At 41.5% G+C, this 23,338-nt stretch overlaps 1 protein-coding gene across 6 annotated transcripts in view; it reads left to right on the top strand.

Moving 5' to 3' along the window:
* SHISAL1 (shisa like 1) overlaps nt 1–23,338 on the top strand; it is a 294,813-nt gene that overhangs the window by 165,262 nt on the left and 106,213 nt on the right. For 2 of the 6 annotated variants that reach the window (XM_054037982.1, XM_054037964.1), the window contains exon 1: nt 14,724–15,076. The exons of 1 other annotated variant lie outside the window; for it this stretch is intronic. The gene's annotated coding sequence lies outside the window, so the exon portion shown is untranslated. 3 more of the 6 variants (XM_054037992.1, XM_054037956.1, XM_054038000.1) reach the window with 2 other exon arrangements.

Here is a 23,338-nt window from a genome sequence, read left to right as displayed (position 1 = left end):
CTCCTTTTTATTTACATTTACATCAAGAGAGTGTCATGAATTTGTGTTTGCATGAGAACTCAGGATGTGTTTGCATGGCCATCTTGAAAGCTCTGTGGCATAGGGGACAAAAACATGATCATGTGACTTGAGTAGCCAAAATTACTGCATCAATACCACATACCCCTAGTAACGGTCACCACAAGCAGTTTATCAGGCTGCATAAATAGCAAGTAGTGATATCAATAGTCACCATGAGTGGCTGGTGAGTAATAAACCCTTTATTAATAACCCTTTAATAATTTTGAATAATCCAAATCTCATCATGGCTAATTCACCAGTAGAAAAAAAGGTTATATTGAATAAATTGAATAAATTGTTCCCACAGCTCTAGTCTAAATATCTGCCTGAATCTGCTACTACCTCTCTCCCTGGCCAATTCCAGTCTCTATTTCACTCTCTCCCCCTGAAAATCCATCTCTGTTATTTTTCAGTTTCTGTGATTTATTCTTTATTTGTGGTCGAGTGGCATCTGGGGACATGAAGCAGTGATCCGGGCCTCACTGTGCTACATGCTGTATGCTCTTTTCCCCAAAGAGTTCACAGTCTCCCTCTGTGATTCTTGTTCCAGTAGATCCCTAAATCTTCCCACTCTTTGTGCAGATTCTTTCAGTCCCTGGCTTTAAACTTCTCCTCTCCTCTTGCCACTTTGGTCCTGACATTTTTTCCTGAAAAAACACCCCAGACATTTTCCTTCCTCACTGCTTCATTCTCTCTATACCTCTGCAAATTCCCTTTTTTTCCTTCTCACGCTACTCTCTCCGAGGTTCTGAAACCTCCCTTTCTTTCTTCTATTCTGCGCCAACCCTGAAGCCTGTGTACCTACTGATTCTGGTCCATACTTCTTCTGTCTCCTTCCCCATTTCCAATTCTGATATCTCTTCATCTGACCTGCTTTTCAGAAAAAATCTGATGTGTTCTTAGAATGGAGAATGGGGGGATGGGGGGATTGTTGTCTTGTCCTGAGATAATCGTATCACATCATGAAGTTTGAGAATGAATTTGGCAACGTGTATAGGATTCTTTATAAGGGTTTGATCCAAGGCATCCAAATTGAAAAACTACTTTCCTTACAATATTACATTCAAAAGTATGGGCAGGTGTTAAAACCTGACACATCTCACAAAGTGAATATATCTTGGTCCCGTCTCTGTTGATTTTCATTCCTGCATTGTGCCCCATGTGCAATCTCATAATAGTGGATATTATTTTTCAAGATGCTTTGACATCAATCAGAGGATCTTTCATCTATTGACTATTTATTTCAGCTAATATTTCCCCTGATAAGGCATCAGTATCTTCAACTGTTGTCATTCCAATCTGAGTTTCAATCTTCCAATTTTGGCCAGGTCATCAGCTACCTCACTCCTGTATACAACATGTGATGGAATCCACTGAAAAGTCAATTTATTCCCTCTTTTCCCAATCCTCTGAGCCTCCTTATGAATTGTTAATAGTGTTCTGTTTTTTTCAAAAACAACTGAGGATCGCCACCTATGAGTCAACAAATATCTGCTTCTGTTCCTGCTCTGTTTATTTCTTGCAGTGCAGTGAGATTCACTTTCAGTTTGGCCATAAAGTTTGAGTTGATATCCTCTGAACTAGTGCTCTTTCTTGTCTCCAGCTAGTGGCCTAATGGAGATACTACACCACAACCACCATTCTTGAAGGATTTGTCTAGACAAGAATCTGTTTGCCTTGTGACTGATACTGTTGTGTTTGGGTGGCCTTTTTCTACAATCTTCCTTACTGTGGCCAAGTCTGTGTGTTCCTTTGAGCAAAGTTGCTAAAGGGGGAGACACTAACGCAAATAGGTTAATGTGGATGAATTATTGGACATACAAACTTCTTGAGACACACTACCTCCTAACATCATCAAGTTCTTGAGTTTATTCAGTAGCCTTTACACACCTTCCAACATAAGATGATCATTTCAGCCTTGATTTTGTTTTCCAGTTACTGAGCAGTGATGACATTCATGTAGGGAACAAAGACAATTTCCAAAATGAATTAGCTGTTCTCTTCTATGATTCTCAAGAGGTTGAACATCAGACTTGTGTTCACAAATTGCTATTGGAGTGGATCTTATAGCTCCAGTTATCAGGTGAACTGCAGATGACTGCACAGTGATGATCCTAGCAAGATTACTAGGAGCACTATGTGACCAGACACAGTAAGGAGTGGGTTGAAAGGTAAAAGAGGAGTTTTTCAGTTAATTGCTGTGCCTTATTGGAAACATACTGCTCAATGGGATATGATTACTCGATAATTGTTCTATTCTGTTCATTCCCTCTGAAGCATCCGGCACTGGCCACTGTCAGAAGACAGGATACTAGACTAGATGGACCATTGGTCTGACCATTCTTATGTTAATAAGAAAATAATTATCGGTGAAGATCTAAATGCACACATTGGAACTGCAAAGGCTGAATATGAAACAGTCCATGGAAGGCACAGTATTGGAATCATAAACTCTGATTGAATACGATCCTACAAACCAGTTTGGCACTGAATGTAGTGCTTGCAAACACACACTTTCAGAAGAGGGAAAGACACCTCATAACTTATGCCAGTGAAGAAAACGAGTCCAAAATTGATTTCTTGTTAATAAGACAAAGTAATAGGTCACAAATAATCAATTGTAGTTAATGCATGGCAGGTGCACTGTGAGCCAGCACAGACTATTTCTTATGGACTTCAGAAATGCAGAGACCTCAAACGTCTGAACCCCTGGGCACTGGAAACATCTAAGTGGTGGAAATGGAAAGATGTGAATGGAAAGATGTTTAAATAAGATGTAATGCATAAACTTCCTGACTACACACAGGGATGAGTGGAGGATAACTGGTACAAACTATAGTTAACATTGCTGGAAACAGCACATGAAGCCATAGGAATGCTGAAATCAGTGCCAAAAAGGATACAAAGGGAGACTTGGTGATAGAATCCTCAAGTTAAAGAATGTTGACAAGAAAAAGATAACCTTTAAAAAATGACAGGCCAGTGAGCCAGTGATAAGATGGCATATACAGAGGACAAAAAAAAGTATTTCAACCACTAAAAAATTGGCCTGTGATGAGCTATATAACAAACTAGGTGGATATGAGGGAGAAAAGACCGTCTGCAGACTCACTAAATCAAGGGGTATTAACAAGTTTGCTTATATTAGAAATGAACATGGTATAATGCAAATGAATGGTAAATAAACCAACAGTCTGGAGTGATCTTTTTGAAGGCGTGATGAATGAGGAGAACCCAAGGAAGGAACTAAGAACATGGAAGCTGAACCTGGGTGTGATAGATTTCATACAGGAGGAAGAGGTTGCAGAGGCACTTAGGAAAATGAAAAGGAAGAAAGCACCTGGGCCTGATGAAGTACCAATGGATGTGCTGAAATAAATTGAGAAGGAAGGGTACTCTAAGCATTCGGGTATTTTATGAGCCTGTTCAATGATATTATTAAGAATGCAGGATGAATGGTGTAAAAGCTTTGTAGTGCCCATTTTTAAACCTAAAGGAGATATTACACCGTGTGCTAATTATTGCTCAACGACGTCACATGCTTCTGATCATGTACCAAGAGATTTAGGTTGGTGGGGTTTATGTCTCTCTTACCTAGGATATATGTGATGGAAACACTACCATAATCAAAATCATTTGGGGCTACAGCAGAGAATTTCCAGTAGATGTTGGCCTGCATCAGGGGTCAGCACTGAGCCCTTTTTGGTTTGTGATTGTCGTGGATGTGATGATTGAGGTTACACAAAAGGAGCCACCTTGGAGTTGGCTGTTTGATGATGACTTAGTGATATGTGCAGAAGATTGTGAGTCTGCAAACCAACTTTGAACAGTGGCAACACGGTTTTGAGCAGGCAGGAGTTAAAATGAATGTTGGTAAGACTAAGGTTTAGATAATGGAGGGAGGGGAGGACTCACCATAAAGGATATTACAGGCAGAAATCTTAGATGAGTGAAAGAATTTAAATATCTAGGATCAATGGTTGCTGACAATGGTGCCCTCCTGAGTGATGCCTAGCATCGTACAAAAGCTCCTTGGTGCACATGGCGGGAGCTGACCCCAATTCTCTGTGATAAAAAGATGCCAATAAAATTAAAAGGCAGAGAGTATAAAACTGTAATTCTATCCATCCTAATGAATGGAACAGAGACTTGGTCAACCACAAGAAAAGAAAACAGTATGTTCTCCACTACGGAAATGAAGATGTTGAGATGATCAAATGATTCGACAATCCATGATAGGAAACAAAGTGAGGTTGCAAGGGGCCTAATGGAGGTTATCCCAATTGAAGAAAAGTTGAGGGAACCTAGGCTATGTTGGTATGGACATGTCTAGCAGAGACCCAAGAGTTATATTGGTAGGATGGCCCTTGCAATGATCATGGATGGAAGACAACCAAGGAGGAGGCCAAAGACTCAGTACATGGACTGGATATTAGTGGAGTTTAGAGAGATCAATTTACATAACACCCAGGTGTACGGTCTTTAGTTTTGGAAGACGGTTATAAAAGGTGCCAACCCTGGGAAGTGGGAAGGAAGAAGAGTTTGTGACCAGACAAGTAAGGCATATTCAAATATTGGACAAGCTATCGGGCAGCATGTTGTTTTCAGTGTCCTAACATGTGAACCCCCTTTGGTACTGGCAGAACATCATAGAAGATTCAATTTCTTCTTTATGTTGGCTGTCATCTTCCTGACGTGTGGTCCAAATCTGAATTCTGTTCCCAAGGTCATTCCAGAATATACTGCGTTCCTCTCAACAACATCATCTTCTTGATTCACTGTCAATTTCAAACTGTAGTTGAAATGCCTTTGATTTATGGTAAAATAGATGGACTTTATTTTTGCTGGATTCAGCTGGAATTTGTTCATTTGCCCATGTAGTTACAATTTCCAAGTACTCATTCAATTTATTCACCAATAAAGCTATTTCATGACCTGTGATGTGAAGTGCAATATCGTCTGCATACATGTATACTGATGATTTAAAGCCACCTGGCCGTCCAGAGGAGTACAGCAGGAAAAGAAGGGGACTTAAAATTGAATCCTCAGGAACTCCCACCCTAAGAGGCCTTGTTTTTGGAAAAAGTACCATTTAGTCTTAGTGTTATTGTCCTGTATCATATGGAGTCTTTTATCTAAAGATACTTCTTACACAGATTCCCACCTCACTGCGTTTCACTAAGAGCTCATCATGTCAACCTCAATCAAATGCGACACTGACATCCAAAAAAAGATTCTTACTGATGACTGTGGTAGCTTCTGTTGGAATCTGTGGAGAATGGGTTGACAGAAGGACACCAATAGGTCCATAATGGAGTGCAAGGACTTGTGTGCCATTTTGGGTAGGTTCTCTTTTCGCTTCTTTTAAAAGCTACCGTTTTAAAAGAAGCCTTGCTTGTACCATTCTTTCTATTATTGTGCAAAGGTAACTGGCAGGCTGATAGTTACCCAGAAAAGAGAGGTTTTTGCTAGTCTTAAGAAGAGAAACAATAACTTCTAACTTCCACCTATTAAGTACCTTCTCTTTTATCCACAATTTGTTTATGATGTCCAGTAATCTGGCTTTAGCCTTCTTCCCAAAGTGCTTTATTATACAACCAGAGATGAGGTTCAGTCTAGGGGATCTGCTTGGTTTGAGCTTCTCTATTTCATCTTCTAATTCATGTATAACAAAGATCTTTCCACACCCGAAGTAGGGAGACACAATGGATGAGATGATATCTTTTATTGGGCCAACTTCCATTAGTGAAAGAGACAATCTTTCAAACTTACACAGAACTCTTTTTCAGGTCTGAGAAACGTACTCAGAGAGTAACAGATAAATACAAGGTGGAACAGGTTGTTTAGCATAAGTCATTAGCACATATTTCAGTATTTCCTTGTCTCTCTAATATCCTGGGCCAACATGGCTACAAAAACACTGAATAAAGCCAAAGTACTTATTTAGATCTGTGTGCAGATTTTAAAATTCTCTTTGTCTTTCCTCCTTAATACTCCATCGTGCACATTTTGCAATGGCTTTGTCCTCATCATTTAGGGTGACCAGACAGCAAGTGTGAAAAATCAGGACGGGGTGGGGGGTAATAAGAGCCTATGTAAGAAAAAGACCCAAAAATCAGGACTGTCCCTATAAAATCGGGACATCTGGTCACCCTATCATCATTATACTTGAGCTTGATAGTCTTGGCATAAAGTTCAACCAGAATATTCACAGACTTTTTGTCATCTAATGCCGCTACACCTCCACTTTTCAGGAGATTGATATATTTCTTTAAAAAATGTAAGCCTTAGTTTATTTTCAATTCACTTTAGTATCATCCATAAATCTTTTCCTCTCTGAGGATCCAGCCTTTTATAATTCTCTTCCCAATAACTTAATCTACATTGTTATTTTCCACAGTGACCTCCTTTGAGACTGCTGCGTTTTTGGCTGGCCTATTCATCTCCAGAGTTCTGTTCAGCCTCCAATCAAACCTGATTCCATTCCTTAATAAGACTTTTTATGCCAGTATCCTTCCAAAGTGCAACCCATTTCTTCCTCTTGCCTTTGGGATGCTCTTTTTTGCCAATTTCTGCACAGCAGATTCAAAAACATTGAGATATTCCTCTGTTATATTTCATAGGTGTTTGATAAATAATATTCTCAAGTGTGTCTGTGCAATAGAACCAGTCAACCTTATGAAAGTTCCACTTCCTGTTTATCAATTGAGAGCTCATTATCTTCCTATTCAATAGGTGAGTACAGGGCAAAGATCACTTCCAACACCTCCAATACATTCCATGTGCAGCTCATGGACATGCTACTGCTCACCAAAGTTGCATCTAATGTTGACTGTGTGCTATATAATCTTAATGTATAAATCATAGTGCCAGCATTCAGGACAACTAAATCATTGTCAGGGATGGTCCCTAGCAATGTTTCATTCACATCGATTGTTCTGTTCCATCAAACTTAACTTTAAGCATTAAAATCTCCATAGATTCGGCTACAGTTTCCTAATGCTATCACAAGATTCTCTTTATCAGTTGGGCTCTCATCAGGATGATAGACATTGACCGCTCTTAACTTCTCACCCCTGAACTTGACAGTGATACCGTCTAATTCAGTATGCTTGTTCATCTCATACATTTCCATATCTTTTTCATATCTGAGTGTCTCCCTGACAATAAACATCAGACCATCACCAGCTCTTCCACTGCATTCCTTTCTCAAGCAGTCAATGCCTGTAATAGATAAACTTTGTCAGAAAACTGTTTGTTGTATAGCAGCAATATGAATATTTTGCTTATAAAGAACTTTTCCAATGTCCCCAATATGGTTCCAGTTGCCCATTGCATTCAAATACACGGCATTAAAGGTGGCAGCAGCATATTTATCAACACCTCCCCAGGAAGCACAAGAGGTGACAGGTTGATTTCTTCATATGCAGTAACGTATTTCCAAACTCTCTTCCACAACTTCATGGTGGGAATGTGGTTCTCAGAACCCCGTTAGCCAGAGATTTCCTCTGGAAAAACCCCAGTACCACAGTACAGTGGGGATGGTCTTTATTGTGGAAATATTGGATATGGTGAACAAGTCAGCCCGTGCTGTGTGAGACAATCTTAGATTATATAATCAATATTACATTCATTGTTAATTCAAGGATAATGTGGAGATCTTACTCCATGAAGGAAACAGAATGCAGCATTCAGATCTAGATCTTCTCAATGAAACAGCATGCAGATTGGCTCTCTATTTTCATGGTGAAGAGGGAGAAATTTAATAATATTAGTTATTACATATCATATTCTTTTAATACATTTCATCCCAAAGGAACCCACCCCTATTCATAAAGCATCAGTGAAATGCAACCACCCTTCTAGCATAGGGCACCATGAGATCTTACTATGTCCAAGTTGAACAGACTGGGATCTCAATTTATAAAGATCTCATCAGGGCCGGCTCCAGGCACCAACTTGGCAAGCTGGTGCTTGGGGCGGCCACTCCGGACAGGGGCGACAGGTCCAGCTATTTGGCGGCAATTTGGCGGACGGTCCCTCACTCCCGCTAGGAGCGAAGGACCTTCCGCCAAATTGCCGCCGCAGATCGCGATCGCAGCTTTTCTTTTTTCTTTTTTTCGTGACTGCTTGGGGCGGCCAAAACCCTGGAGCCGGCCCTGGATCTCATCCATAACACCCTCATACAGCAAAGCCAACAGAACTGTCTAGCCCAAAGAGAAGAAGTGGTTGAGTTTGAACCTATGGATCCAGAAAGGCCAAGTACTTCAAACATACTTAAACAACTAAGCTATCACCCCCAGTTACCTCCTCATTGGGTTTTCTTTCCATACCTACATTTAAAACACTTTCCTCTCTTTAATTCCCATCTGTGATTTCCCTTTCTATCTGGTGTAGAAGTTTAGCAAGTTGCCAAGAGTCTCTTCCAGTTCACCAATAAAAAATTAAGCAAGAGGATGGCACACTGCTCTGGGTCTAATTTCTCATCAAGGCACAGGGGATTTATACAAGTACTCCCACTAATAGTAATGGGAGTTAGTTATTGTATGCAAATCCCTAGCACAAGGATGAGAGGAGAAAATCTTTGACTGTAGAATATTATAGAAAAAATCTATTTACAATATTTTATAATGTATTTTGTGTATCTGCTCTGTGCTGACAGATTCCATGAGACTAAATATAAAGGAAAACATAAGTGATTATAGAATATGCTTCAATCTATGGGTTCAGATGATGTTTAAAAATCTTGACCTAGCTTTTTGCAGTTTATTACCATACATCAGAGAAATCCCTTAGCTGACACAGCACTACAGTTTGTTATGCTGCATGTTTCTCATTTAAATCAACTGCAGGGAATTTCCAACGAAATGTTAAAAATTTAACAACATAAATCTTTATTATTGCAGAAAGAGTCACATCCAACCTTTTCCATGGATCAATGTATTTGACACTCTTCCTTTTTCAGGGTTTTCTCTCTCTCTCTCCCCCATCCCCCATGCACACAATAGCAGGGATTAATGTAATGTGCCTACAAAGAGATTATTTGAATGAATTGCACAGCAGATTAAGGAAAATCTCATCTGGAGCAGCCATCAAAATAAAACCTTTACTTACTAACAGAAGACCATATTCTCCCCCTAAGAAAATTGGGCCAGATCCTCAGCTGTGGTAGAGCTCTGAATAGGATAGGGGAGCCCAATGCTGGTTGTAAGGTTCAGCACCGAGCAGGGATTCTTTAAATTCCACCTGTTTGTAATGACCCGCTAGGGGCCATTGCACCAGCTGGGAATCCCCAGAGTGCACTTCATCCACCCATAGCCCTTCCCACTCCTAGATGAACCCTTGAATATCTTCTACCCCCTCCCTGTGGAAGAAGACATATACAGCAGCCAGGAATCCCCATTCCAGGGAAGCCCTTTATGCCTCATTAGGGCAGCTTTCTGTTCTCTTTGCACCTCTGGAGCAGCACAATGGGAATGTAGTGTGAGCCAGGATCTGGCCTGTAATATACAAGATACAATAATGTAATTAAAATACTTTGCATTTCTATAGTACCTGGCATTTGGAGATCTCAGAAATCTTCTCAAATAATATGTCTCACAGCACATCTGGGAGACATATTATTATTACACCCATGTTACAGATGGGTGAACTGAAACAAACAAGTTCGGCAGATTTCCCAAGGTCATACAGAGGGAAGATCTGGAAAAAGAACTAATTCCTAGATTCACGATCTAACCACAAGAAAATAGTCCCAATTAGGTATCCTCCCCATTCCAGTTTGTTATTTCCCAGTAAAATATAGTAATTTTACAGATATCTAGCTCTTTCCATCCATAAGGATCTGAAAACCTTATATATTTTACAAAATACATCTGTAATGATTTGACCCATCACTGAAGTTCAGCCACCTCTGAACTGAAATGTAGCAACTGTTTAACAATGCAGGACTCCTCACAACAGTTTAGAACAGAAAGTGAAGAATACCTTAACTAATTGAAACTACAGGGTAAATTTTTAGTGACCTCATTGTCTAATTACATAAATTGACATTTAGACAGGAAATGCAGACTACTCTATTTAATTTTTCAATGTATTGGACCTTCACTGTATTTGCTTGCATTTTCTTGCTTCAAATTAGTGTCTTTCTCCCATTCCTTACACATGTAATATCTTCTGCATCTCATTTTAATTATATTTTTGTTCTTAAGCATTTCACATGTAGGGCCAAATTTTGGCTCTTGCTACATCTCTGGCACAGAGCCTGTCACAGCTGTGTGATTTGGCTAGGGTCTCTAACCGCAGAGGTCTGCCTGGATTCTGTAGAGCCAACCTCTCCTCAGGCAAGATTACTTGGTATTGATGAGGCCAGGAGAGTTTGTGACTTCTCCCCATGTAGGAGCGGGGGCCCTCCGTTGAGCTGGGGGAGAGGCTGAGGAGACACAGAGCATGTGGTTCCAAAGGCTGGGTTCCCCCCGGGTGTTTGACAGACTGTCATGGGGAACTATTTCAGGGTATCTTTACTCCTAATGTAGCCCAAACAGAGATTTTAGTTGACTCTTTGTGGCAGCTCCATTTCAGCTGTCATGGTACTGAGGCCTGTGACATGCCCCTTGACTCTCAGACTCTCTTCCCTCACGTAGGTCCACCACAGCCCAGATAGATTAACTTTACCCACACAACAAAGGGGCCCATTTTTTCTACCAGGCATCTGGGGAGGAGGGTGTCTGAAAGGCCAGAAAGTGGCTTAGTATTGATTGTATTTAGTCACTAAGTGATAAAGAGCCTATCATATGATATTTATACGATAAATTTTAACAGGTTGTAAATGTTAAGTGTTATAGCCGAGCCCACTCTTTCCTACAAAGGAATAACCAATATATTTTGTTTGCTTGCTTAAAAATGGTTACCCTTCTGCCTGTCCCATCTTCTGAATGGCAGCTGGGTGGAGTGTGTGAGTACCATGCGGGTGCTCCAATCTGACATGCATGGGCACAGCATGGAAAGAAAGAGCATCCTGAAACCATGGTAGGATGCTCAGTGGGTCCAGGTGTAAATGGGCTCCACTCCTGAATAGCTGAGCAAATGGTAATAGCTTCATCCCAATAGCATTGTGGGTTTAGGTCTCCTTGGTGCTCCACCATTTTATACTGTTTTGTGTGGCGTGAGGCAGGTGCCTAACTTATTCTCACAAGAAATGACTTAGGTGCCTAAGCCATCTGACCCCAGGAGAGGGGTTCCTGGCTGTGGATTACTAGCAGAGACAGGAGCCTTCCAGCTGCCCAGAGTTAAGTGCCCACACTGTGAGAAGGGCAGGACTTAGGACATACCCCTCTCATCAGCATCTCCTACTGGCTAGTTTAGGCAGCCCCCTGCCTAGCATTCTGGCTTTTGTGGATTGAATTCTTAGGTGCTTCTCTCCCCTGTGCAATGTATAGAGAGGCTGGGCATCTAATTCAGGCTTTGTGAATCATGTTGGTGTTCCTGTGATTTTCGAGTTGTCTGTGTCCCTTTGTGGATTCAGCCTCTGTCATCTTGTGCTGCCTGGAGGAAACTAGCTGCTCTAGTTCCCCCTCTGATCCATATTGGTCAGTTGCAACAACCCGATGGATGAGTGAGGGGTCTTGGCTTAACTGAAAGAACAATAACAGAATAAATGAGTGGTTTAAGCCTTATTGCCTCATTACGAGACACCTGGCATTACTCCTGAATCTTTGACTCAGGCTGGTGAGAGTTTCCTTGATACATTCCTCTTCATTGGATAGAGGTTGTCAAGGGAGAACCTACATCAAGGATGCCTGTGTATGCCTACTGACAAAACAAAATGGAAAAAATACAGAATGGAATAGCTCATTGCTGCTTTCCCTTCAGCTATTAGTTTTTTTTAGTCATTATTTTGTTCTTTGGGTTTAGAAGTTTGGGGAATCAGTGAACGTACGGAATCATTACGTAATACTAAATTGATAGCCTAATATGCCAATTTTTGTGTATAATCTGAAAATCTGCTACAGTAAGTGTATGGAATATTAACATTTACCCACCCACCATCCTGCAGTTTTAACTCATGTTTGTAAAAGAATTGTCCCCTAGAGTATACTATTGTCTCGTTGCATGTGATCATGTAATGAAAGACCCTGTTATGTAGAATAGGGGCAGGATGGCACAACACCTTCATCTCTTTTTAAAATCCTAAAAAATTAGTAATTCAAACTGTCTGCTGTAGCTTTTAAATTTCTGAATAGACTTGCTGATCTAAAATATAGAACTCACTGTTTGTATTTTTATCTGATTTGCTAAATACATTTGTAATTACTCCTTTCCATGTCCAATGCCTGTGCATATTATAAATGAAGTGTATTTCACCAGCTGGAATGTGTTATATTCAAATAGTGGAGTTGAAAGCTAGGAAGCCATACTTTCACACACAAGAGTTAGGTAAAATATTGCAAAGAGAGAAATTGGGATTAAGAAATGGTACTTAATTTCCTCTATATTATAATTGAACCGAAGCAGTTTTGAACATACAAAAGTGTATTATTAAGCAGCCTAATTTAAATGTAGCTCCATTCCCAAACAATAAATAATATACATCTGGCTAGCATGAGTCATCACTTTCACAACAGTGTCTATTCCTGTTTTGCAGGAGCACAGTTTACATAGTAAAAGGTAGAAGAGATAGAGGTATTATTAAGAATTTAAATTACATGCAGAGACCTTTGGTAGATTTAAGGGTGCCTTGCACTGAGGTCAGTCTCTTCTGAATGCTTTTCAGATCACAGTGTGATTGGGGTGGGAGTGCTTGAAGAAGGGAGCAAGAGCAATTGAGAAAACAGCTCATAAATCACTGCACTGCTTCTTCCCTATTAATACTGCCCTATTCTTGTGTGTGTGTGTGTGTGTGTGTGTGTGTGTGTGTGTGTGTGAGAGAGAGAGAGAGAGAGAATCACCCCATGATGATGTTGCTTTTAGAAAGCATTTGCTTTTCTCTTTCAGAGAAATAGGAGTCTCCTATTTCAGACTAGATACCGAGATTACCTATGTAGCTCTGCTTAAATACACATTTAAATTACGAACGATGAAATCTTCAGTGGTTTTGTGTGTATGTGTCTGTGGAAAAACATCATTAAAAATCAGACTTTTACCTCTTGCAAGATGCTTTTTTTGCCCCAGAGCCTATTTAAACTCTGGGAAATCAATAAAGTAAGAGTACTTTAGACTTGTCTAACCTTAGCTATTTTAATTTGTAGTAAGATGCAGGAATCAAACTATTGTATTGTTACTAAGCAAAAGCTACTGATTGCCAGCAGTGGTACCAGACACTACTACTTGCGTCACTGTTCCTAGGAGATGCTATTCAAGTGTCTTAACACATCCTCGTAGCAAATAGTATTTGCACTTGCTGTGCTCAGTTTAAACACTAATTGGGGCTTGGTTCTACCATACACAAACACACGCTTACCATAGTAACCATGTCTTCATTAGCAATTAATGTTGTTCCAACCCAGGGGTATCTTTCTAGATATATGCACGAAGATAGATAGGACACAACTCTCACAGATAGTATTTATTTGTAACTGAATCGCTTTATTGACGAGCAATGCGCTAGAATCTAGCTCAGTGTACAATTCATTCAGACTAAACTGGATCATGTGTGGCTTTGTCTTGATAAAGAAATATTTTCCTTAGAGCTGTAAGCTAGATTTTTTTTTTAAATCTGAAGTAAATAAATTCCTTGCTGGTGCCAATAGATGTATTAAACCTTAAAACCTTCATCTTGAAAATAAAAATGTATGTGATAAATGTCCTTAAATCAGTAACGATGTTCAAAAATGTAACGCCTGGAGATTTAGCAAGTCTTGAAACATCCTCAAAAGAGGATTGCTTCTCACAGGGTTACTAAATGCTCTAGAATGTGCATAACTCCCAAAATACCATTTATCAAATAACGCTCTTAAACTGGAAGTACCCTGAAAAAACATCGTAACAAATAGGGAACGCGGCTATAGAAGGGGGGAAATGACACGCGTTCTAAGCGATGTTGTGACAAGATTATTCCGCATTGTCAACTGATCATTATTTGGGTAATAGTTATTATACTAAAAGCGGAGTATATTACTCTGTTAAATCCGGATCAAAACTTTGCATCATAATAGACGCTGAACTCCCCCACCCCCCCCGCCTCCTTTTATTTTGGCATGTTTCATAGTGTTTCCCTCCTCAGTGTAATTAACTTTTATGACACAGCCTTTACCACAGAGCCTTTATGATGAAGAATGACAAGCAAATCACCACATCGTGTAGGAATTGTTTGAAGTAAGTATCAGGCTCGTAGGGACATTTCTTTTTGGTAAAGCAGCAGATGCAGTTGCACCGAAGAACAGCCTGGAGAAGCGGGGGGGAGAGGGGGAGTGACTCCCTGTAGCCTAGGACTTGCTGGCCAGGGAACCAAGCGATAAATGTGGAGTAATCCAAGCTCTCGCCCTGGTGTGCTCGGGCAGCAGGGAGTTACCTGGGGCTGCTGGGCTCGTGGCTTTTCGGGTCCCAGCGGAACTCGCCCCAGCCTTCGGGGAGCGCTGCTGCCTTGAGAAAAGCGGGGGAAGCGCACGGGAAACCTGGCTGGTTGCAGGCTCCTGCCCCTGACCCGCGGCTCCCCTGGCCCGCCCCCCTGCGCCGGGAACCACTGGCGGCGGCCGCGGCGGAATTACCCGGAGGGGCCAGTGAAGTCTGCGGAGCGCCTGGGCAGGGCAGCGAGGCCGGGTCCGAGGGGAGAGGCAGCCCGGCGCGGCGGCGCCCCCCTCCGCTCCCTTCCCCGCCCGCCAGCGGCAGCCAGAGCTGCCTTTCCCCGCCTGCTGGTGGGTCCCAAGGCAGGAGGGGGAGATGGGATCCGCTCTGTGAGCCGCCCGGCTGGAGTCCCCGTTTCTAGCGGGCTTTGGGGAGCCGCCGCCGGGCTCGAGAGGATCCCAGCGCCGCTGGCTGGCTGGCTCTTCCCCGGAGGAATCTGCCCGGCTCTGCTTAGGTGAGTGCCCGTGTCGGTGCAGCGCGCCAGGGCTCGCCCTAGCCAGGCAGGGCTCCCACCTTCAACCCCAGCCGGGCGCTGGGCTATAAACCTCGCCCCAGCAGGGCCGTGCCCGGTGCCCCTTGTATGCAGTTCTCCCCTAATGCCCCTCTCCTGTATGCAATACCCCCTAGTGCCCCATCCCTGTATGCAATACCCCCTAGTGCCCCATCCCTGTATGCAATACCCCCTAGTGCCCCATCCCTGTGTGCAGTACTCCCCTATGCCCCTCTCCTGTATTCAATACCCCCTAGTGCCCCATCCCTGTATGCAATACCCCCTAGTGCCCCATCCCTGTGTGCAGTACTCCCCTATGCCCCTCTCCTGTATTCAATACCCCCTAGTGCCCCATCCCTGTATGCAATACTCCCTAATGCCCCATCCCTGTGTGCAGTTCTCTCCTCTTCCCCATCCCCGCAAGGGCCCCAGTACCCCATATGTGCAGTACTCCCTAATGCCCCCATTCCTGCGTGCAGTACTCCCCTATGCCTCGTCCCAGCAGGGACCCCCAAAACTAACTCAATTCGCTTAGCTCTCCCCCCCCCCCGATCTAGCCCCATCCCTGCACTGACTCCTCAGAGCAATCCAGTGCAGCAGGCACCGTGCCCCCTGTGGGTTGCTCCCTAAAACTCAGCCTGGTGGATTAAACACTCCCGCCCGTCCTGAGCACAGCCCTGCGGAATAACTCCCCAAAAGGCCGGTCCTCCAGCCAGCGCAAACCCTCCTATGGCTCCGGCTGGGCATCGAAAAGATCAGATTAGCCACCTGGGAACGGGCCAGGGTTAGAGGCGAGGCGGGGATCACGGTGGCTCTAGCCAAGAGGCGCAGCAGGAGGCGAGGCTCCCCGGGCTGGCGGCGCAGGCTGCACCTTGGGGTTTGCTCGGGAGCTTGTAGGGATGCGTTTGGAGCCCGCTGTAGCGCCAGTGAAGTTTGCAGGCAGCGTCTGGGCGCTTGGGACACGAGAAGCCTGGGCGGGGTGACCCCGCACCAAATCTGTCATGGGTGTGTGGAGGGGAGTAAGAAGAAAGGGGCTGGGAAGAGGAAGAGCTAGGTGGAGAAGGGGAAGAGGGGGAGAGTGGAAAGGGACGCTGGGGAGGGCAGAGGAAGGAAGGCGTAAGAGGAGGGGGAAATGAAGAGGAAACAAGTAGGGGAGGCGAAGAAATTGGGGGGAGGCGAGCCAGCGAGGGCAGAAGGGGGCTGAGGGAGTCGAAGAGGGCAGAGGAGAGCTAGGGAAGGAGATTGAGTTTGGTGGCGATAGCTCCTGCGCACCAGCGTGTCTCTCTTGCACTGAAAGGTACCGTCCCCTCCCCTCCGTCCGGAGAAGTCATGTGGCTGTCAGGCATCTCCCTGCAGCACCTCTGGCTGTCTCTTCCAGTGCGAGTTTTACCTTGGCAGTGCCAGTGGCACAGAGCTGCTTTCGCATTGGGACAAGCTTGGTCTTTCTGGCAGCCACTGGCTTGTTTTCTTCTTTGGTTCAGCAAACAAGTGTTGCGAAAAGTGGCTCTGGCGTGAAAATGTGTTAGGTTAGTTATATGGGGGGATGGAGTTTTGTTAATGTCTTCTAATTCCCTGCTAACAAGAAGCAAGCTCCCTGTCCTGATTCATGGCAGCCTCACCACAAACCTCTGAGGTAGGTGAGAGAGTCATCTTGACTCCTGGGAAGTGTAACTGTTGAGTGGAATAAGGTCGATGGGGGAAGAGGAGCAATTCAGCAGTAGTGTGAGAAGCTCTTTTTCCACATAGCAATTTGTCAGCTCCGAATTAGGAAACTTTCTGTGGCTTCTGATGTGAAAGGAAGCCCGTATTGTATGTAAATAGCACTGCTCAGTAAAGTGATGGAAAGAAGAAACTGTGAGATAACTTGTTTGTTTGCTCATTATCCAGACTTCTGGCACTGCGGTTGCTCTGTGTACATTTGGATTCCCAATCAATAATTATGTATGGCATTCAGGTGTTAATCACTTATTAGAAAGCTCATTAATGGTGACTTGTTTCCATGACAGTAAGATTCTTCAGGCTATTTTTCTGTCCAATTTGGGTTCCTATGTTTCCGAAGAGAAATGAAAGGCTGTGGGGATCCAATTGTTATCCTAGTTAGAAAAAAACAAAAAGTACCCCTTCTTTGCCCCCCCCCCCCTTCCCCTCTGCTTCACAGTGAGTGGTATATTTTGGGAGGGGAGGGAGATGTGTAAGAAGCAAACATACTGCAGGGTGTCCTGATGTTTTAAAAAATATATTGGTTCAAATGAAAATATGGTTACTTGTTCAAAATACTTTTGAGGACTGTTTATACTTCATAAGTTTGTCATTTTGTTTTGCCATGTATTTAGGAGTGCTATGATCCCATGACCGGTCCTTTCAGTGTTTTCATCTTATAAATCTTGTAGTTCAGTTGTTAAGAGCAGAAAGCTGGGAATCAGGCACCACTCATTGTGTGACCTTGCTATTGACTCACTGTATGACCTTGGGCAAGTCACTGAACCTCTTTGTACCTCAGTATCACCACCTATAAAACGGAGAACAATGATGCTAATCTTTGTGAAGTGATTTGATATAATTGGTCAAAAGACGGTTGAAATGTAAAACATTAATTAATATTTATTTTAGAAAACTTCAGTACATGACATCTCTTTTGTACAACTGGTAAAGATAGCATATATCATCACAGAAAACGAGCAGACATAGAGATAATCTAAACTAATCCCTTTCTAACCTTCATCTATTTTTTTAAAAATAAATCACAATTGCACCAGATGTCAACTAGTTAAATTGGTGTCTCGTCAAGGAAGTCGCTGGAACTCCGACGATGTACATCAGCTGAGGCTTTAGCTCAGTACATTTTAAACTTTTAAACTATTACATTGTGTCTCTCTAATTACTGATGGTTGGTTTTCTATCAAATCAAATTAAATTAAAAATGTAGACTCTTCAGTAGTTGTTCTTTTGTTTATAGGAACGTTTTTTATATTATAGAGTATAAGAAATAATAGGCAATTGGCCAAAAACACAATAGTAAAACAGACACAATGTTATAAACTAGAACAATACTTTGGATTGTCTGCTGTACTGTCATGAATAATCTAGGAAAGACTCAAGCACGTTACTTGAAAAAAATTAAAGGGACACTGTGTTTATCTTAACAGAGAGATGGTTAAGTGGTAACTTGATTACAATCTATAAGTACCTACATGGGGAATAAATATTTGATAATGAGGTCTTCAATCTAGCAAAGAAAGGTAAAACACTGTCCAATAGCTGGTAGACAAATTCAGGCTGGAAATAAATGTAACTGTTTAACAGTGAGGGTAATTAACCATTGGAACAAGGGTCATGGTAGATTCTTCATCACTGGCAATTTTTAAATCAAGATTAGATTAAATTTTTAAATCAAGATCTTTTTCTAAAATATATGCTCTAGGAATTATTTTGGGGAAATTCAATGGCCTGTGTTATACAGGAAGTGAGACTGGATGATCACAGTGGTCCTTTCTGGTTTTGGAATCTGTGAATCAACTTGAAATATAGTCAATTAAAAAAAGTTACAAGTAGTTTCAGGTATTATATTAGGACATGCCTCCTACCAATTCTTGTGGGTCCCTGTCCCCCGCCTCCCAACAATCACTTTCTATTATTTTTAAAAGGTTTTTTTTCCCCTCCCTGGTTGCTTTGTGAAAGAACTAGCAGGATCAAGAAGGGAAACTAACTAATTCTACAGGGGAAAGAATAGAAAGTATTGCACAATGCCCAGTTAACATGGGGGGAGGGGCGAGGGGAGACAAACAACAAAATATTGTTTGTCTCTAATCTATTTCAGTTAGTCATTTTAGATGCTACTGGTAACAATAATAGGAAAACAATGTTCAGTCAGAAGTATGTTTCTTTTCTTTTCTTTTCTTTTCTTTTCTTTTCTTTTCTTTTCTTTTCTTTTCTTTTCTTTTCTACTGACACTTTTCCTTTTAAGTCAGTAACCTGCAGCAGGAATAAAATAAACTCCTTCTGCCTTTCAAATGCTGAAGATACCCTGGAAGGCTGGACTCTGGCATTGATTCATGGAAGTACTTAAGCACATGCTTAACTTTAAGCATATGAGTAGTCTACTGACTTCTATGGAACCTTTATGCTTAAAGTTAAGCATGTGCTTAAGTGTTTTGCTGAATCAAGGCCTATTGATTTTGAATTTCATTATCTCCAACAATTTAGCAACAAGACACCTGACTTAAATCGTTTCTTGAGACGTTATGACCATATCAGCATTACTGGCCCTAGTGAAATGACTTTATAGCAATGCCCTGAATCATTTTGTAGAAAAAGAGAAAGAAAATAATACACATGGCACCTTCTTACTCAGCATATTTGCTCCCTATGTATTACTAAATCATGGTTCTTAACTATTTACCCCCTTTCACCCAAGTTTTTACTATTTAGTGCTGCAGAGCTAATACAAGTAGAGTAAAAGGAGCTAGATTCTATTCAATATTGCACATGCTCAGCAAAACATAGTTAAATTCTAACTACATAATCTTTTTTAGTACCGACGATGAATAACTATATTTCATCTTAATTTTCACAATCGTGGTAGAGTTTGCACCAAAACCTTTTTTTTTACTTGTAAAAGAATTACCTTTGCTAAAGAAGTCAGTGAGAGAATATACATAAAACCTATATTATTTTACAGTTATTTTACAGTACGTAATCACTGTAAAATATTAATTATCGCTGAAGGTGTTGGAATTCAGGTACATAAATATCTGTATATATAATTTTTTGTAAAGGCTAAATCCATAGGATCATTATACTTTTATATTGTTTTAAAATACACTTTATTCGTTTAAAAAGTATCCATTATACCCAAGTAGGTTAGATATGATGTACTACTTTTTCCTGAACACTGGAATACAAACTTCCATTAGAAGGCTGTGTGTTTATACACTAGCTAAGTACTCCTTGAATCTTGGTCACAAGTGAAAAATAAGTCTGCTGGTATCAACTTGTTTCTCGGTGCTGGAGAGGTAGTGTGGTCCAGTGATTAGGACACCGGATTGAGAGTTAGTAGACCTGAGTTTTATTCATGGCTCAATTACTTACCTGCTGTGTGACTTTTGGCATGTCACTTTACCACTCTGTGTCTCTTTTTCCCTGTTCACCCATTTTCTCTCTTGTCTGTTTAGCATATAAAGCTCTTCAGGGTACAGACTCTTACTGTGTGTCTAGACCGTGTGTAGCAGAATCTGGCCCCAATCTCTGCTAGGGCATCTAGACAATGCTGTAATACTACTAATAAAGAATAATAGTCACGTTTTTTCTGTATCCCCAAAACCACAATGATTTGGCATGATTGATAGTCACCGTTTGAGACATGCCATGCTGTGAATAGCAGGCTTGTTGCAGTTCGGGACTGAGGTGCAATGGAAGAGGGGTTTTTTTTTATAAAGAAACAAAAAAAAATCACTTTTATGAGCACTAACATTTATTGAACTTTCTCTTTCACACAAAAAACACAGACATTCTCAAAGGATAAAGTAACATCCATAAAAATTAATCTGCGTGCTCTCCAGAGGTCTAGTTGCATGAGTTTATAGTATGGACCCAATCTTGCATTTCCTGCGCACTCAAGATTCCCATTGGGGCTAGTGTATGTCTATATTATATTCTCTCTGAATGTCAAAATACAATATTTATGACCTTATAATATGCATATTAATGGCAAAGTGTTCAGTAAGGACATAAGTCAGCACAGACCACCTATCCACAGCAGAATCTTAATTTTCTGTGGTTTTGGATTGGGGGGGGGGGATGAGATGGGGAAGTGGCATTTCCAAGTGCATCTCTTTTCCCTGCCCGCAACACATCATCCAATTTGATTTAGTAAGAGTGAGAAATGTCATTAAGAAACTAGGGAAGTATGGCTGTACTTTATAAACTACTGCACTTCAGAGCTGAATTAAGCTCTTGATAGACCCCCTGGAACAACGTTTATACTTCAAAATGTGAGCTATTTGGTGATAAGTCCAGCTATGTTCTTTTGGCTTTCATATACAACAGAACCCCCCATACAGGGTACAAATGCCCTCTGGTACATTGTTAAGTCTTTTAGCTTGAGACAGGATTGTTTCCTATGAAAGGTTTACTGCTGAAAAATTGACTTTGAAAATGATCTCTCATCTGTTGCAAGTTTTATTTCTGCCTTTCGTCACTGTGCAGCTGCCAAAATAAGGTAATGTAAAACAAAGAACATATTTTCACATATTGGTACAAGCCAAAGTAAAACAAAGCTATGCCCCTGGCTCTCTCATTTCATTCTTCCTAAGAGCCTGAACTTTTGTGTATGGAGATCTTGATCAGTTCTCCCTTGTGCTATATTCTTTTTTCTTTAAGGAACGAAGTACCAAGATTTTCCAAATATCTAGTGACTGTGGATACCAAACTCGAGACCTGCCCACCCCCCCAAATTTTCTGATTTCTGGATAGTGGACTCTGAAAATCAGAGCTCTTTAAAATATCTCAAGTTGTACACCCTCCAAACCCACCAGTCACACTGAGACTCTTGATGGTTTGCAGAATTATAAAAAAGAAACTCTGCTTAAATATATCTCTTCAGAACATGGGTATTCACCCATGAAAGCTTATGCTCCAATATATCTGTTAGTCTTAAAGGTGCCACAGGACTCTCTGTTGCTTTCTTCAGAACATTGTTATTGTTCAAGCCAAAAACTGAAAGGGTAGTTCAGTGGTTGGGGGCTCAGTGAAAAGCAAAGAAAAATGTAGAAGGAAATTGTTGAGATTTACCAAAAGCAAAATGAATGTTTATTGAATACCAGTTGTGATTGCCTTACTCACAAAAGTAATCCCATTGCACTGAACAGGACTGCTTGCATGACTAAGGCGATCACAGTTTCGCCCTAAATAAATTTATGACCAGAAAGATTTTTAAAAATACAGAGACAAATATAAATAGCACACATAGAAAACAGGAATTAAAAAAGAAAAGTTATACAGAAATGGATGAGCCAGGTAATATTCAACTGATTTCCAGAAGCCTGAAAAAATAAAAGCCAAATCATATATGTCAAAGTGGATCAGATCTGAGAGAGAGAGAGAGAGAGCAAATCAGAAGATCTCTCTGCTTCAGAGACACTGAACCAGGGCCGGCTCTAACTTCTTTGCCGCCCCAAGCAAAAAAAAAACCACCCCGCCATAACAACACCCCCCCAGCGCCGCCCCACCGAAACAAAAACAAAACAAAACCCAGTGCCAACCCGCTGAACCAAAAACAACCCCCCCCCAGCGCCGCCCCGCCCCACCAAACCAAAAACAACTCCCCGCCCCCCCCGTAGCACCGTCCCGCTGAACCAAAATCAACAACAACAAAAAATACCCCCGAGTGCCGCCCCTTACAAGGTGCCGCCCCAAGCACGTGCTTGGTCGGCTGGTGCCTGGAGCTGGCCCTGTAATGAACAAAAGGATCACATTTTCAAAAACCCTGAAAACAAAGTCAGGACTACATATTTGGCCTTTGCAGACTTGGCAGAATGAAGTCGTCAAGATTGCTATGCCCTGCATCGTCTCAACAGTTGTACAGAATTCATTTGCTCCTGGTCGGAGGAGCACATCCCAGCTAAGGTGTGGATGTGTGACAGTTACATAATTAAACAAAACAAGTAGCTGTGATTCTAGCAAGTTAACTGATCTGTCAGACAGAGACAGAAATTCAGAAATGTGGCAAGCAGTTAGCCTTACTCTATAGCCTTTACTTCAGCATCTGGAAAATACCCTTCAGACTTCAGAAGCGACTATTCTCAGGAGTTCCTTTAAAATTTAATGAAAAACAAAAAGGCAACACACAAGAAGATGAATATGGTTCAAAGTGGCAGAAAAAAATAGGGAAAATGGTTGGATTTGTTTATTGATAATGACCAAAATAAATGTAAGCAAACTATTAGTATTAACTAGCATTAACATAGCATGGTACATTACCTTCCCTAAAGAGCTAACATTCTTAACTACACACAAGAAGAAAAGGACAAAAGTTAACAAGAATTAATGTACAATAGCCCAGTGTAAATAGCACAGCCTTTCTTGAACAATACACATATGCCTGTGGAAAAAGCCTTTAGCCAGTTCAAATGAGTTCAGAAGACAGATTTATGCCATTCTCTGCTAATGTAGTATCTAAGCTGCCCAATATCTATAAGTAGCATAGTAGAATCTTCTCTTGAATTATTA

The sequence above is a fragment of the Malaclemys terrapin genome, chromosome 1 (genome assembly GCF_027887155.1).
Source record: "Malaclemys terrapin pileata isolate rMalTer1 chromosome 1, rMalTer1.hap1, whole genome shotgun sequence".
In the NCBI taxonomy this organism is placed as follows: Eukaryota; Metazoa; Chordata; order Testudines; family Emydidae; genus Malaclemys; species Malaclemys terrapin.
The sequence above is the reverse complement of the archived record's forward strand: the minus strand, read 5'-3'. Positions and strand labels throughout refer to the sequence as shown.